The 16,963-nt window shown below is 44.8% G+C and overlaps 1 protein-coding gene across 3 annotated transcripts in view; it reads left to right on the top strand.

The window, feature by feature from the left end:
* The window catches only part of RNF216 (ring finger protein 216), a 288,938-nt gene that overhangs the window by 172,858 nt on the left and 99,117 nt on the right, over positions 1-16,963 (top strand). The window lies entirely within an intron of this gene.

Below are 16,963 nucleotides of genomic sequence, written 5' to 3'. Positions count from 1 at the left end.
GGCACGCAACTCCCTCCTTGTAATATGTAAAGACAGAAGTGGCAGGGAGCAGTGCTCCCCGCCACTTCATAAGCCCCCCAGGTCTCCCTCTCACTCTATGGGGGTCAATATGAGTAGGGGCATGTTCACTATATAAGAATGGTGGGGGGGGGGGGGGGGGGGGACACTTACTGTCCTCCCCCCAGCCCCCACCCCTGAGCGGCGGGTGGGGGCCCTAAATAAAAATTCACCCCCCCCCAATCAAGGTGACTAGGGGCTTGGGACCCCACCCAAATAAAACCTACCTACCCCCCCTCCCCCTAAAAATAGTGAGGGGGGAATAAAATAACTAACCTGTAAACAAAAATTGAACTTGCCATTTGACGTATTTTTTCTAAAATCTTCATTTTTCAGCCCCAAAAAGGGCCAAGTTAAAAGCCATCATACTCGCTGAATTTAAAATAAAATAAAAAGCTTATCGCCAAAAAAAAATCCCAACGAAAAAGAAAAAACCAGACGCTAAAAAAATTAATCCATCTTCATCCATGGAGGGCTCCTCGCAGACTGAGCTCTGCAGGGCGGGGGAAGGCTTATAAAGCCTTGCCCCGCCCTGCAATTAGGCTAAGAACACTCTGATTGGTTTAAGCCTATCAGAGTGCTCTTTGTCATTTTACACAGCGTGGGAAAATTCCAAAGAACTTTCCCACGCTGTGTAAAATGACACAAAGCACTGTGATTAGTTAGATTCCAAGCCCACCAATCTGAGTGCTCTTTGTCATTTTACACAGCGTGGGAAAGTTCTTTGGAATTTTCCCACGCTGTGTAAAATGACACAGAGCACTGTGATTGGATGGATTTCACTGGGCATGTGCGGGAATCTCACAGGCTATCTAGTGTGGGCAGATGATGTGTCCTACTGGGACTTCCTCTACCCACACAAAGATGGCGGCGCCCTGAATATAGATCGGGGCAGAAAATAGATTAAAAAAGAGGTGGTATGGGGGGCTTAGGGGCATTTGGGGGTGACTAGGGGGTCAGTTAGGGGGGGGGGGTGTCATGCCAAAAAGCATGAGTTGGTGTTTGATGTGTGTTTATATATGTTAAGAGTTGTTTTTTTGTAAACCTTGCAATGACATTTATTGTGGTCTTTGATCTTGCACCAGGCCTAGACCATAAAACATCTAGATAGCCATCACCAGAAGAGCTGGACACAAGGAATTGCATAGAGTGGGCAATAAACTGCCAGACCAACCCCCTCTGATCAAAAATCAAAATTAGGGGCCTCGGCTTATATTCGGGTCGGCTTATACTCGAGTATATACGGTAGTTTAGATATATAATGAGGGTGCTGAACTATCCAGAGAGTTCAGTTATTCATTTTTCTTTTGTCAGCAACTTCTAGGAGACCTATTCCACAATAATTCTATATGGGGTAAATACATGTAAGGAATTTCTTGTGTATTCTCCTATTTTATTTTATGCACTGTTTTGCAATTTATTTCTGTATTTTGTACTCAGCACTGTGAATCTTTTTTTTGTCAGATTAAATGTTTACTTAATCAGCTTGTGTCTCTGTTCTCTATGAGCTTCACTCTCCAGAGGAAAGCTCAGGTAAACATGTTACCAAAAAGGGTTAATTATATATGTTTGATCAGTAAAAGTAAAACTGTGATTCTATAATTCTCCTGTGTGTGGGGTAACCTAAGACGCCCGGGTTTAAAAGTCTTGGTGGTGGCAGTAAAGTGTGTACTAGGGGGTTAGTGTAAAAGGGATTGCAGGGGTTAATTGAGTGGTTGCTGGGACTAGCAACAGGTAACAAGGGGTCTGGTGTTATTAACCCTGTCACTTCCAGACTCTCCCCACTGTCTCGGCTAGGCCTATAGCCCATGCTCGTGACGGGGGGTTTAAAAAAAAACAAACAAAAAAAACGGATTAGGCCATGACAGTGCCGCTTTGTGTCACTGCTCAATTCTTTGTCATTTAGGAAGTAAATCACTTTTGCTTCTGTTTATGCAGCCCTAGCCACATCTCCCCTGCTTGTGACTGACACAGCCTGCAAGAAAAAAAAATCTCCTGCTCTGTTAATTGATATTTTTTTTTTTTTCTATAAATTCTTTTATTCTTTTTTCATAACACTTATACAAAAAGACCAACAGACAAAACATGGATTGTTTTACATAATAATAAACATAAAAAACAGGTCAGTATTTCCAACAAACAGACCCAATACATAGTACAACATTGTCTGCGGGGGTAGGCCAGGGAGGGGGGTTGTCTAAACTCAGGCCACTTATTCATTGGGAAACAGCCGATCTTTTTTCGCCCGTTGATTCAGGAAATAGTTTCTAAATTATTAACCCAACTTTGCCATAGATCGAATCTTTTTGGGGAATTCAGATATGGTATACTTAAATCTCTTTCCATCCTCGCCTGGAGGTTAATTTGATTTTTAATAACCTCCCAGGGCAGAATTTGATTTGATTTCCAATTCCGTGCCACCACAATTTTAAATGCAATACAGCAGTGAATTATAAAACTTCTTATTGAGTGTGACATATTCGGCCAATGCATATGTTGTGGTGGAATCTCGGTAAAAATAAATTTAGTAGGCCGAGATTACCACGTGGCATGTGTACGTGCATATGCGGACGTATCGATCAGTTGGTTGCACGAGGCAAGATACGATCAGTAGTGTACGGAGCATGTGCAAGAATACAGGATGTAGTATTCCCCTCCTCCATTGTGCTGGACAAGCCATGCGGTCAAGCAGGAAGTTAATTCTTATTTGTATTGATTGGTCAAGAGAATGTGCGGGTGGAGCTTAATATGGGAGGAGTTATGTGCCTATATAAGGAGCCTGCACTATTGTCCGGGACTCAGAACTTGTGGTATTTTGGTGACGCTAGTCCCTCTGAGTCCCGATCGGTGATCCAATAAAGAATCTCTTCCTTCCTGAAGAAACCTGTGTCCATCTCTCTGTGCTTCGCTTCCGTCAGTTTCTCCGGTATCATTTGGTGCATTGGCCGGGAAGCTGATCGTTCAACGGTAGCTGAGAGGCAGAGGCGTGAGACGGTCTATCTTTGCCCACGTTCTCTACGGCTGCACCCCTGAACTTCTGCGTGGACCTCCCTTCGTCTCGGCGCCACTGGTCTGTTGTCCAGGAGATCATCGGCCTCTACGTGAGAAGTGCTGGGGTGTCCCCGTCGATGAGTGTGAACTCAGGTTCAGGAACGAGGAGGTAAGACAACTGCTGTTTTAGACGGCAGGACCCACTAGGGGTATACCGATTGTGCGGTAGGCCCAAAGGGGTTTGAATCTGTGTATCTGCCCCCTCTGTCGGAGGGAAGGAGCGAAGGCGCACCGCTCGATCGAACGCTCTTTAGTCAGACCGTTTGATTTTGTTAGTCAGGCGGGGTCCTGGTGTAAATAGCCCTAGCCGGACACCGGTGTCTTGTCTAGACTAGCGTTCTAGGGTGTATATTTCGTTCGCTAGGTCGGAGGGACCGGGAGACTAAGCGGCGCCTGTGTAAATTCGGTTCGCTAGCTCTCAACCTATCTGGGCTAAGTGGGAAGGCGTGTAAATTTGGAACCCACTAGACTTTTGATAGTGCGACTAAGAGGCGCCTGTGTAAATTCGGTTCTCTAGCTCGCTATATGTGGTGATTGGGCAGTGTGGCTAACCAAAACGGGTGTATATAGTTTTAGGTAGTCCATTCAAGGTACTGGCCAATAGTTTAGTTGGGAATTGTAAATGTGATAAAGATTGTTTAGTAAAGTGTATATCTTGTTAGATAGCGCGAGCTCAGCCGTCTAGCGAGAGTGTTAATAGTGTGTTGCTGTATCATAGTGCACGGTACCATAACCCTGTATATTTACTGACACTGTATATAAGTACTAATCATTGTCGTCCATTGCATGTTTTAACACCATAACCACTAATAATTGTATTGTGACCTTAACTTGTGCTTTGACCTATGCTAACCGTACTGTAACCGCTATTTGTAAAAGACGATGTTACTGGGGTGTGTTATAGACGGGTAATTCATATATAGAGAATTATAGCGTGGGTGACTGTATAGTTTCGCCAAAGGGCATAATATTGATTATATAGTGACTGGTGTAACAGCTGTGTGTGTACGGGAATTCCCTGAGTGTTTATTGTGTTATTGTGTACGTTTCACTTGGTAACCGTACCACGTGGTGCTGTTGCCAGAGGAAACGGGTGTGACTGTTGAATAGTACGCGTGTATAGTATTCGTTGTCGACGACGTTCCATTGTTAAGTATGGGTGCGTCGCAGTCAAAGATTCCGGATCCTTTAGGTTGTATGGTGAAGAATTTTAAAAAGGGATTCAAAACTTGTGATTTTGGGGTTAAAATGTCTCCTGTACGTTTGGTCACTTTGTGTACTAGGGAGTGGCCTACTTTGGTTGCGGCATGGCCGCCACGTGGCAGTTTGGATCCAACTCTTGTACAGCGCTTACACGTGGCTGTATCAGGTAGGCCTGAACTTTACGGCCAGTTTACTTATATTGATTGTTGGAGACAGGCCGTAAATGACTCGCCAAAATGGCTCCAGACATGCCACGAGGAGCAGTGTCGCCTCATGGTAGCTAGGACTTGTTTGTCCACTAGGACTGGTGTTAGGCCCATTTTGGACACGCCCCCTGAGTCCGAGATCCCTTTGCCGCCCCCTTACTTTCCGTTAAGAGGAAGTGACGCAAATGCAGGAAGTCCTGCAACCCTCCCCTCATTACCCCCATCCACTTCCGCTTCCTCCTCCAGTACAGGATCCACCCCCCCTCGTACTAAATCTCCCCTTCCGGAATCAGAACCAACCCCCATTAAAAACGAATATCCTGATTTGGCGCCACTTCAGACTTCCGGTCAAGCTTCATCTAGCTCGGCTCGAAGTGTTTTATTTACAACCTTTTCCCAAAACCAAGCTCCCACATCCCCATACCCTATTTCTCCCCGACTGGAACCTATGACTGACACCCCTCCACGTAGCCCCATACAGACCCGACAGCTGACCGGTGCCCAACAATTAAAACACTATCAGATGCCTCTTCGTCTGAATCCTGGGTCAGCCTATATCGATGCCGCAGGCCAAATGGCACATGCTGACCCAGTCTTTGTATATGTCCCATTCACGACAACCGATCTCTTAAATTGGAAGACCCACAATTCCTCGTATACTGAGAAACCACAAGCTATGACTGATCTGTTCACCTCAATAGTACAGACACATAACCCGACATGGGCTGATTGCCAGCAGTTATTAATGACTTTATTCAACAATGAGGAAAGGACAAGAATTAATCAAGCGGCCATTAAAGCACTAGAGGATAAAGCCCGTACTTTAAACCAAGCCAATCCATCAGCATGGGCCGCAACACATTATCCCAATACCGATCCCGACTGGAATGTAAACGGTGCTGATATGGTTCAACTCAGAGCCTATAGAGACGCTATAATTGCTGGCATGAAAGCCGGAGGAAAGAAAGCCATTAACATGTCGAAGACAGTTGAGGTGATTCAGAAAAGTGATGAAGCGCCCAGTGTCTTTTATGACCGATTATTGGAGGCATACCGCTTGTATACCCCCTTTAATCCGGAAGACGCAGACAATTCCCGAATGGTGAACTCCGCCTTTGTCAGCCAAGCTTACGGAGATATTAAGCGCAAGCTACAAAAGTTAGAAGGGTTTGCAGGTATGTCCATCACCCAACTATTGGAGGTAGCGAATAAGGTTTATATGAATAGGGAAACAGAAAGTAAGAAAGAGGAGGAGCGCAAGATGCGTAGAAAGGCTGATATGCTAGCGGTAGCAATCGCAGGCGTAGATAGACGGGGCCCAGATAGAGGCGATAGTAGATGGAATAGGGAGCCTTTGAGTAGGAATCAGTGCGCGTATTGCAAGGAAGAAGGGCATTGGAGGAACGAATGTCCACAAAGAGAGCAGTACGAGAGAGACCAACCCAGGGCAGGTTATGGAAACTTTAGAGGCAGAGCGAGAGGTAGAGGAGGCCCCGGAGGGAGTAATGGGAACAGAGGAAGTGTTAAGGAAGACAGGTATATTCCAGCAGCGCAAAGGTCCCGCGATAGAGAAGGTAGGGACTTTGTAGGATTGGCTGACACGGTCATGGAGGACTATTGATACCGACCGGGCTCCATCCCCCTTGGTCGAGCGGAGCCTATGGTCGATGTATCAATAGGGGGAAAAAGGAGTGCGTTCATGATCGACACTGGTGCTGAACATTCAGTGGTGACTAATCTAGTTGCTCCTCCATCTGGAAGGACTATTACTGTGATAGGAGCAACTGGAAGAAGTGCTGAAAAACCGGTTCTTAAAAGTCGACTCTGTACATTGGGAGGCCACGTAGTAAAACATCAATTCCTTTATATGCCTGAATGTCCAGTCCAATTGCTGGGACGTGATATGCTATCAAAATTACAAGCGCAGATTACGTTCCTACCAAATGGAACAACATCTTTAAAGTTTAATGGACCTTCAGGTATCATGACATTATCCTTACCAAAGGAAGAAGAGTGGCGACTTTATACAGCGTTGACTAGCCAAAACCCTAGGAGTGATGAATCCTTATTCAACATACCAGGAGTTTGGGCAGAGAACAACCCACCAGGACTGGCCCGCAATATTCCACCTATAAAAATTGAACTAAAACTTGGGGTTTATCCAGTGAGCCTAAGACAATACCACATCCCGCAGAAGGCTAAGAAGAACATCCAATCCTATCTGGATAAGTTCATACGGTATGGTATCCTAAAATTCTGTACTTCCCCCTGGAACACCCCATTGCTGCCTGTTCAAAAGCCCGGTACAGATGAGTATCGACCTGTGCAGGACTTGAGAGCAGTCAATGATGCGGTTGTTAGTATACATCCAGTTGTACCCAATCCATATAACCTGCTTGCTTTAATTCCGGGCGGGGCTACTTACTTCACAGTCTTAGACCTCAAAGATGCCTTCTTTTGCCTCCGAATTGCCGCAGAAAGTCAATGTATTTTCGCTTTCCAATGGGAGAACGCTGTAACGGGCTCAAAACGCCAAATGACTTGGACAAGACTGCCCCAAGGGTTTAAAAATTCACCTACCCTATTTGGTTCAGCCCTAAGTCAAGATCTACTGGATTTCGAGTCCATCCCAGGAGAGTGTGTATTGTTACAATATGTAGATGACTTGTTGATAGCAGCAGTTACAAAAGAAATCTGTCAGCAAGCAACGCACGATCTACTACACATTCTCTGGAAGGCAGGATACAAGGTGTCTAGAAAGAAGGCTCAGTTGTGTTTGCCAACTGTCAAATATCTGGGATTCCATATCTCTGAAGGTCAAAGAATTATGGGGCCAGAGAGAAAAGAAGCTGTCTGCCAAATACCGATACCCAAGAATAGAAGACAAGTGCGAGAATTCTTGGGGGCAGCAGGCTTCTGTAGGATATGGATTCCCAGCTACGCGATACTGGCAAAACCTCTGTACGCAGCTATAAAAGGTACAGAGCACGACTCCTTCTTATGGACCCAAGAACAGCAAACGGCATTTGAAGATGTGAAGAAGGCTTTGATGAGTGCCCCAGCATTAGGTCTACCTGATCACACACGACCATTCTACTTATATGTACACGAGCAAAGAAGAATGGCTGTGGGAGTATTGACACAGTACTTGGGATCATGGCAAAGACCTGTTGCCTACATGTCTAAGCAATTGGATGCAGTGGCCAGCGGACTTCCACCTTGTCTAAGAGCCGTAGCTGCAGCCGCCCTGCTAGTAGCTGAAGCCGATAAACTCACTCTGGGTCAAGAACTTTATGTACGAGTCCCACATGCAGTACAGACGTTGTTGGATTACAAAGGAAATCATTGGTTTAGTAACAGCCGTATGACCAAGTATCAAGCAATGTTGTGTGAAAACCCCAGAGTGCATTTAGAGACTGTAAACACCTTAAATCCAGCTACCCTTTTGCCACAACCTACTGAAAGTCAACATGATTGTTTGGAAGTAATGGATGAAGTATTCTCAAGTAGACCAGATCTTCGTGATTTTCCCATCCAGAACCCCGATGTTCAATATTATACCGACGGCAGTAGTTATGTGAAAGAAGGGATCCGCTATGCAGGATATGCAGTGACAACAATAGACAAGGTGATAGAAGCTCGGCCACTGGCGAAAGGAACATCAGCACAAAAGGCAGAATTGATAGCACTGACACGAGCGTTACAATTGGCTGAAGGTTTAAGAGTGAACATCTACACGGACTCCAAATATGCGTTTTTAACCACTCATGCCCACGGAGCTTTGTATAAAGAAAGAGGACTACTGAATTCAGAAGGCAAAGAAATCAAATACGCAGCTGAAATCCTACAACTATTGGAAGCAGTGTGGGAGCCGAAAGAAGTCGGTATCATACATTGTCGAGCGCATCTGAGAGGAGATGGTGATGTAACCAAGGGAAATCGGATGGCAGATAGTGCAGCTAAGCGTGCTGCTGAATCAGGAAGACAGGAGTATGTGGGGCATATAGCTGCTCTTATACCAACTCCACTGTCCCAATGGACTCCAGTTTATACAGCTCAAGAAGAGGAGTGGTTAAAGACTGAACCGGGAAAGTATTTGGAGAACAAGTGGTATCAGCTAGAAGATGGAAGAATAGTAATACCAGCATCACTAGCGGTAGAAATTGTCCAAAATTATCATAACGGGACACATTCTGGGAGAGACAGTACTGAAGAATCTCTCAGAAAACATTTCTACATACCAAGATTGTCCAACTTGACTCAGGCCATTGTACGAAGATGTGTAACGTGTGCTAAAAATAATGCAAGACAAGGACCAGTAAAGCCACCAGGAGTCCAGTTTATGGGGGGACTCCCCATGTCCGATTTACAAATTGACTTTACAGTGATGCCTAAATCGGGTGGACATCGTTACCTGCTGGTAATTGTGTGCACCTATTCAGGCTGGGTAGAAGCATGTCCTACTCGTACAGAGAAAGCAGGAGAAGTTGTGAGATTCCTGCTACGAGAAATAATACCCCGTTATGGACTACCCTGTTCTATAGGATCGGACAATGGTCCAGCTTTTGTTCATCAGTGCCTACAACAACTGACTCATATGCTTGGTATAAAGTGGAGGCTTCATACTGCATATAGACCCCAGAGTTCTGGTAAGGTAGAGAGAATGAATAAAACTATTAAGAACCAGTTGGCTAAAATGTGTCAGGAAACCCAACTTAAGTGGAACGTTCTCTTACCCATAGCTCTATTGCGAATCCGCAGTACCCCTACCAGAAGGATGGGCCTCTCTCCTTTTGAAATCATGTATGGGCGACCACCTCCCGTACTTGGTAACTTAAGGGGGGATTTGAGTCAGTTGGGAGAAGGAATTACCCGGCAGCAGGTTGTAGAGTTGGGTAAGACTATGGAGGAGGTACAGAAATGGGTACAAGATAGATTACCTGTGAATATTTATCCCCCTGTTCATAGTTATCATCCAGGAGATCAAGTGTGGATTAAAGAGTGGAATAATGTACCGTTAGGGCCCAAGTGGAGGGGTCCTTATGTTGTTCTTTTGTCTACCCCTACAGCGATAAAAGTAGCCAAAGTGACTCCGTGGATACATCACTCCAGGGTTAAACCAGCAGCAGTCGATTCTTGGCAAGTTACAGCAGATCCAGAGAATCCCTGCAAGATCCGGTTAAAACGCACTACTCAGTCGGAGTAACGAGGAACTATTTTGGATTACAAATTTTATTGTTACAGGGATTTGGTGAAGTGAGTGTTTTTAGACGGCCATAATAAAGCCTGTCCGCTCACCAGCACATAGTATATAAGCCAGGGAAAGTCTCGAAGGGACTCCTGTGAAGACGAGCAGAACTCCATTCCCTGCAGCCCTTACATCCTGGAAGCTGAGGTGCCTTCGCACGGACGAAGACTGAGGATGACGGCGAAAGATGTGTTTTTGATAGTGTTTATTTATGTGTGTTTTTATATTCAGGAAGGTAGAGGTACCGACACTCCTAGCTGTGAGGTATGCATTAAGACTACGAGAACAGGTAACCATATTTCCCAAACCCTAATTTGGCATTCACAATACGAGTGTAAAGGAGATGTATCGAGATGTAGATACCTAAATATAGAATATAGTGTGTGCCATTTAGGAGTAGGAGAACCTAAGTGCTTCAGTCCGGAGTATCAACCTCGTACAATTTGGTTGACTCTCAGGAATGGAGATCCTCAGGGGACCCTAATTAATAAGACGGTGTTAGAATCCGTACATTCTTCGGGTGTTCTGCTATTTGATGCGTGTAAAGCGATATCGAGTGGTAGAAAGCCGTGGAATGTATGTGGGGATCTTAGATGGGAGAGGACGTATGGGTCTAATGATAAATATATTTGTCCCAGTAGTAAAAATAAATATGTGAGTCCTAGATGCCCAAATAAAGATTATAACTTTTGCCCATATTGGTCTTGTGTGGGGTGGGCGACTTGGGGACAGACAGTAGACAAGGACATGATAGTGACTAAGTTGCCGACTAGCCCATATTGTAAGTCTATGGAATGTAATCCCACCCATATACTTATAAATAACCCCGATAAGTTCTTAGACAAATATGGCAATTTATTTGGGTTTCAAATATACGGGACGGGTTTAGATCCTGGGACAGTATTGTTTATAGGGATAGAGACTGATACGGTATCCTCCCAAACTCATCAAGTATACCATTCCTTTTATGAAGAGATGAGTATAGATAATAAGATCCCCCATAATGCTAAAAACCTGTTTATCGATTTAGCTGAAAGTATTGCCGGTAGTCTTAATGTTACCAACTGCTATGTGTGTGGAGGTACTAACATGGGAGACCAATGGCCTTGGGAAGCAAAGGAGGTAATGTCCGGTTCTGAGGCAGTTGACCAACTAATATCTACACAAGCCGATTATCATATGAGTGTTAGAGGTAAATCTGAGTGGAGATTAAAGACCTCCATCATAGGTTATGTTTGCATAGCAAGGAAAGGAATAATGTATAATACTTCTGTAGGAGAATTAACTTGTCTAGGGCAAAAAGCTTATGATGATAATACAAAGAATACAACTTGGTGGTCGGCTTCAAATGTCTCAGAACCATCTAACCCGTTTGCTAGATACGCCAATTTAAAGGATGTGTGGTTTGATTTATCCATCACATCTACCTGGAGAGCCCCAGCAAATTTGTACTGGATCTGTGGTAAGAAAGCCTATTCGGAGTTGCCACAGGACTGGGAAGGGGCATGTGTGTTGGGTATGCTCAAACCATCCTTCTTCTTGTTACCGATTGAAACAGGTGAGACTTTAGGTGTTAAAGTGTATGATGTGAATCATAGGAAGAAAAGGGGACCCATAGAGATAGGCGCCTGGGAAGATGATGAATGGCCTCCCCAGCGTATCATAGATTATTATGGGCCAGCCACGTGGGCAGAAGATGGTACCTTTGGTTATAGAACCCCTATTTATATGCTCAACCGAATTATAAGATTACAGGCGGTGGTTGAGATTATCACCAACGAGACATCACAAGCGCTCAATCTTCTAGCGAAGCATAACACCAGGATGAGGACAGCAGTCTACCAAAATAGATTAGCCTTGGATTACCTTTTGGCAGTAGAGGGAGGTGTATGTGGGAAGTTTAACCTGAGCAATTGCTGTCTTCAAATAGATGACGAAGGGCAAGCAATAGCTGAGCTTACTAGCCATATGGTTAAACTAGCGCATGTGCCTACTCAGGTATGGAAAGGGTATAATCCAAGTAGTTGGTTTGGTAGCTGGTATGAGTGGTTTGGAGGGCTTAAGGCAGTGGTAGGTGGAGTCCTACTGATTTTAATGTTGTGTCTACTCCTGCCGTGTCTTATACCCTTAGTAGTTAGGTCTGTGCAAAGCCTGATAGAAAATATAGCAGAGAGGAAGGCTGCTGCACAGATAATGGCGATTTATAAGTATAAGGCTCTAGATCAGGGAGAACCAATGCAGGAAGATGAGTGTTGAAGATTCACATCATAAGATAAGTCTGGTCTGGTTCAAGGTAACTTGCGGTGTATGCAAACCAAGGTTAAGTGATGCCTCAAGTAATTGTGAAATATCAAGAGGCATCAAAGGGGGGAATGTGGTGGAATCTCGGTAAAAATAAATTTAGTAGGCCGAGATTACCACGTGGCATGTGTACGTGCATATGCGGACGTATCGATCAGTTGGTTGCACGAGGCAAGATACGATCGGTAGTGTACGGAGCATGTGCAAGAATACAGGATGTAGTATTCCCCTCCTCCATTGTGCTGGACAAGCCATGCGGTCAAGCAGGAAGTTAATTCTTATTTGTATTGATTGGTCAAGAGAATGTGCGGGTGGAGCTTAATATGGGAGGAGTTATGTGCCTATATAAGGAGCCTGCACTATTGTCCGGGACTCAGAACTTGTGGTATTTTGGTGACGCTAGTCCCTCTGAGTCCCGATCGGTGATCCAATAAAGAATCTCTTCCTTCCTGAAGAAACCTGTGTCCATCTCTCTGTGCTTCGCTTCCGTCAGTTTCTCCGGTATCAATGTAACAGAACTACCTCTGGTTTCCTTTCAAGTTCTATTCCTGTTAAATCTTTAATAAACCTTATCAATCTCACAATTGAAAGCTGAATATTTGAGCAACTCCACCATATGTGGAGGAATGAACCAACCTCTTTTTCCCATCTCCAACATCTAGCTGTAACTCCTGGGTATGTCTGAGATAATTTACTCGGGACTAAATACCATCTATAAATCACTTTGTAGTGGGTCTCCAATAGATTTAAGCATTGGACCTGACTACGAGTGTTATTTATAGCTTTACACCAGTCTTGGTGTTCCAAAGTACAGCTTAAGTCTTTTTCCCATTTATCCTTCTGTGGAAAACTAGACACTTCTTTAATATTTCTAATTACCTCTATAGCTTTGGCCAGGACTTTAGGTATGGCCTGATTTGAAAATATTAGTTTCACCATAGTAAGTGAATTTCCTGTCTTTCTACTAAGATGTTTTTGCAAAACATATTTAAGCCTCAGATAATTAAAGCTCTCTCGTTGAGAGAGGTGATATTTTTGTATAATAGAACTAAAAGACATTATTTTGTCTAAAGATAATATCTGTGACACTTTAATTATACCATGTGCTCTCCAGCTCTCTAAATACAAATCAGACACTGTTAATTGATATTTAATCACACAAAGGAGGTACCTGCGTTGTCTAGAAGGCTAGTAACAAAGCAGGAGATAAGAATTAAGTGTTTAGGAAGGCTGTGCAAGCAGGGCTCGAGTCCTGCAGGAACGCGTGGGAACGGCGTTCCTGCACTTTTTTTAGTGCAGGAACGCCGTTCCCATTTATGGTCCTGCAGGCACTCAGGGAGCGGCACAAAATGCCGCCCCCAAATGCCCCCCGTGTTCCCCCTGTCATGGGGGGGCCCAAGAGGTGGCCTAATGGCCACCTGAAGGACCCCCCCCGGCCGGCTCTTGTCTCTCTCTGTCAGACGCGGCGAGGGAGCTGTGTCCTCTCTGCTCCCTCTCGCCGCGCCGTTTGCTGATGCTGGGAGCCGGAATATGACGTCATTTCCGGCTCCCGGCATCAGCAGACAGCCCGCGCGGCGAAAGGGAGCAGAGAGGACACAGCTCCCTCGCCGCGTCTGACAGAGAGAGACAAGAGCCGGCCGCACTGAAGCCCCACTGGACCCCAGGGACAGGTCCACGCCAGCTCTCCAGGTAGGGAGGCTGGGTGGACATTTTTAAATTTAAAACAAAATATACAAATTATTTTTGTGTATGTGTGTGTGTGTGTGTATGTGTCTGTGAGTGTATGTGTGTGTGTCTGTGAGTGTATGTGTCTGTGTCTGTGAGTGTATGTGTATTTGTCTGGGAGTGTGTGTGTGTCTGTGTCTGGTAGTGTGTGTGTGTGTGTGTGTGTGTGTCTGTGAGTGTATGTGTGTGTGTCTGTGAGTGTATGTGTGTGTGTCCAGGGCTCGAGTCCTGCAGGAACGCATGGGAACGGCGTTACTGCACTTTTTCCAAAGCAGGAACGCCGTTCTCAGTCCTGCAGGACCTGCCCTGCTACACTGTGTGCCCTCTCCAGCTCTAACACTCGCGAGACCCGCGGCTGTCAGAGCGTTGCCACGGGTTACCATGGCAACGCTCCGCACAGGCGAGTCTCGCGAGAGTTAGAGCTGGAGAGGGAACACAGTGTGTGATGGCCCCTGTGTGCAGCGGCTGCCTCCCCCACTGGACCACCAGGCGATCTCCCCCCTCCCTGACAAGGTAAGAAGCAGGGAGGGGGGAATAAAAAGAAAATGTAGACACATAAAGTTTAAAAAAAATGCTTCTCGCCTATCACCCAGCACACACACACACACATCATCCCGCACACACATCATCATCCAGCACACACACACACACACATCATCATCCAGCACGCACACACACACGCACACACACATCATCATCCAGCACACACACACACACACACACACATCATCATCCAGCACACACACACACACACACATCATCATCCAGCACACACACACACATCATCCAGCACACACACACACACACACACACATCATCATCCAGCACACACACACACACACACACATCATCATCCAGCACACACACACCTCATCCAGTACACACACATACCATCCAGCACACACACATCCACACACCTTCCAGCACACACACACACACACACACACACATAATCCAACACACACACACATAATCCAACACACACACACATAATCCAACACACACACTTCATCCAGCACACACACACTGTATTCATTATACACAATCTGCACTAATTATAAACACACTACATTCATTATACACACTCTGCACTCATTACAAACACACTACATTCTAGGGATCGACCGATTATCGGTTTTACCGATATAATCGGCCGATATTCGGTATTTTCGGCAATATCGGTATCGGCCAATAGAGATACCGATATTGCCGATAATACCTCCTAAGACTGCCAGGCTCATTACAAGCCCGGCGGTCCTGGGGGGGCCGGCAGCAAGCGTTTACTCACCTCCCAGCAGCTCCTCCAGCTCCCCAGAGTAAATCTCGTGAGACACGCGACCGTCAGAGCGTTGCCATGGGTTACCGTGGCAACGCTCCGTGCGGCACGCTGGCCGCAAGATTTACACTGGGAAGCTGGAGGAGCTGCTGGGAGGTGAGTAAACACACTGCATTATATACACACACTATACAAACAAATACTATACAAACACACTGAATTATATAAACACACTATACAAACACACTGCATTATATACACACACTATACAAACACACTGCATTATATACACACACTATACAAACACACTGAATTATATACACACACTATACAAACACACTGAATTATATACACACACTATACAAACAAATACTACACAAACACTGCATTATACACACACACTATACAAACAAATACTACACAAACACTGCATTATATACACACTATACAAACACACTGAATTTTATAAACACACTATACAAATACACTGCATTATATAAACACTGCATTATATTCAGTGTGTTTATGTAGTGTGTTTATATAATTCAGTGTTTGTGTAGTGTTTTTATATATAATGCTCACTACACAAACACACTGCATTATATAAACACACTACATTCACTATACACACACTACACAAACATACACACTTTGCATTTAGTATATACAGCATTCACTTTACGCACACTACCCACACACTACACAAACACTCTGCTTTCATTATATACACACTAGACAAATACACACTGCATCCATTACACACACACTAGAGAAATACACACTGCATTCACTACACACACTAGACAAATACTCACTGCATCCACTACACACACGCACTGCATCCACAACACACACACACACACTACACAAACACACACTGCATCCACAACACACACACACTACACAACACACACTGCATCCACAACACACACACACTACACAACACACACTGCACCCACAACACACACTGCACCCACAACACACACTGCACCCACAACACACACTGCATCCACAACACACACTGCATCCACAACACACACACTGCATCCACTACACACACTACACAAACACACACTGCATCCACTACACACACACTACACAAACACACACTGCATCCACTACACACACACTACACAAACACACACTGCATCCACTACACACACACTACACAAACACACACTGCATCCACTACACACACACACTACACAAACACACACTGCATCCACTACACACACACACTACACAAACACACACTGCATCCACTACACACACACACTACACAAACACACACTGCATCCACTACACACACACACTACACAAACACACACAGCTCCCCTGTCTAAACACACTGCATCCACTACACGTGGCATGTATATTTTGTGCATTTACCTTTAGAAATAGTTTTTATTTTCCAAAATGGTAAATGTACAGAATATCGGCAAATTATATCGGCTATCGGCCTGAAAGTTTCTCAGAATATCGGTATCGGTATCGGCTCTAAAAATTCAATATCGGTCGATCCCTACTACATTCACTATACACACTCTGCATTCATTATACACACTCTGCACTCGCTACAAACACACTACATTCATTATACACACTCTGCACTCACTACAAACACACTACATTCACTATACACACTGCACTCACTACACACACTGAATTCACTATACACACTCTGCACTCACTACAAATACACTGCATTCATTATACACACTCTGCACTCACTACAAACACACCACATTCATTATACACACTCTGCACTCACTACAAACACACCACATTCATTATACACACTCTGCACTCACTACAAACACACTACATTCACTATACACACTTGGCACTCACTACAAACACACTACATTCATTATAGACACTCTGCACTCCCTACAA

This window comes from Pelobates fuscus, chromosome 8 (assembly GCF_036172605.1).
Source record: "Pelobates fuscus isolate aPelFus1 chromosome 8, aPelFus1.pri, whole genome shotgun sequence".
NCBI lineage: Eukaryota > Metazoa > Chordata > Amphibia > Anura > Pelobatidae > Pelobates > Pelobates fuscus.
Note: the sequence above shows the minus strand (reverse complement) of the source record. Positions and strands in the feature narration are given on the sequence as shown.